Consider the following 1,642-nt stretch of genomic DNA (forward strand, 5'->3'; position numbering starts at 1 on the left):
AAGTACGAACTGAAATCTGTTGTAATGCATATATAACTTCAGAAACTCATCCTTAATTAATCTACTCATATTTTTGAACCAGAAAATAAGCAAATTAATCTGGTGAAAAATCTTATATATCTACATGAATAAGCTACATTAATCTCACATACATATATAAAACACAATATCTACATGAATATAAGGTACATTGATCCTATACATATATAAAACACGAAACAGTAAAAGCTTCACTCTTTCTTCTAGACCTTCACATCAGAAGCCCGGAAAGATCTTTGCAATAGGTCAGCCGGATCAAGCTTCAGGTCAGAAATCATATTAACCAGTACAGATGTTAGCAATTTCACATCTGTCATAGGCTCATAGCCCTATGAGGTTTACCGTCCAAAGGTATCCTGTAGAAATCACCAAGTGCCTTAAGTGTGAGCTTTTCAGGTCCCTTATTTGGTCCTGTCGACAATGAGAAAATTAATAGTGGTATTGGTTAAAACTTAAAAAAAAAAATTACAGTGAAGTTAGTTGTGCTCTGTTCAGCATAGCCCTTAGCCGCTTACCGTAAAGTTTCCTCACTTCTCGTGCCAGAGGGAGGGTGTCCAGAAACAGCCAGTCATGAGGAATTTCACATGAGCATCGTCCGAATGCCTCAATCAGAAAGCGTACATCAAAACGTCTAGCATTGTGAGCCACAAGCAGAACCTGCCTTCCAGGCACTTGGCGGCTTTGGATGAATTGGAGAAGGAATGGAATTACTTCCTCAATCCTAAATTAAAAAAATATAGAGAGAGTTCTTAGATTAATTAACGTACTTACCAATGGCTAATATTAACTTGTTATTACATCAACCTGAGAAATAGTGTTTAATATATTGAAATATTGAATGGCGCATGCGTTGAAAGATTAATTACTCACGTTGGGAGATATGTACGTCTCACCATGTCAGTTGTGATACCATGGATATAAGAGTTTGGAACATCTTGCTCAGGGTTTACTAGGGTATGGAAACAACTGTTCTTGCCACCTAGGACTGCCTGGATTGCGATTTCTAGAATTCCTCTTGTACTAGGGTCAAGTCCTCCTGTTTCAAGATCAAGAACCAGCATATCTATTCTGTCGACCCAAAATGTTTTAGCAGGAGCATCACAGAGCTTTATGCTTCTGCAGCAGTTGGCAGATGATTCAGTAGTACTACTGCTACTGCTAAGTACATTAAAATTTCGTGCCCAAATTCTTCCAGAAGATGTTAATCGAATATATGGTGACTTGAGGCAAAACTTAAGTACTAACTTAGAATAGCACACGGAGCTTGTTCTCATCATTTTCCGTCAGCTCAACAACTGAAAATGAATGATATGTATGTGAGTTTTCAAACATACGAAGTACCTATAGTACGGACAGATTTCTCATATATGTAACTTCTGGACTGTGGCAAGTTTCAATGATTGAAAAATGAGATAATTTGAGCAAATACAAATATTTCTCGCGCAGGTCAGAAGCTCATATACTCCAAGAAGATTAGTGTTTTATTAATGATATATTACACACAATTGATGATCTATATATAGCCAAATTATACCCCTCCTCTCCACAAATCACGGAGGAAATCACACACCTTCAATTACGCTCAATCTCACTAACACTCCCC

The 1,642-nt window shown here is 37.5% G+C and overlaps 1 pseudogene; it reads right to left on the reverse strand.

Moving 5' to 3' along the window:
• Positions 1-242: 242 nt before the first annotated feature.
• On the reverse strand, positions 243-1,316 carry LOC126792284 (exonuclease DPD1, chloroplastic/mitochondrial-like; annotated as a pseudogene).
• Positions 1,317-1,642: the final 326 nt, after the last annotated feature.

Source organism: Argentina anserina, chromosome 4 (assembly GCF_933775445.1).
Source record: "Argentina anserina chromosome 4, drPotAnse1.1, whole genome shotgun sequence".
Lineage (NCBI taxonomy): Eukaryota > Viridiplantae > Streptophyta > Magnoliopsida > Rosales > Rosaceae > Argentina > Argentina anserina.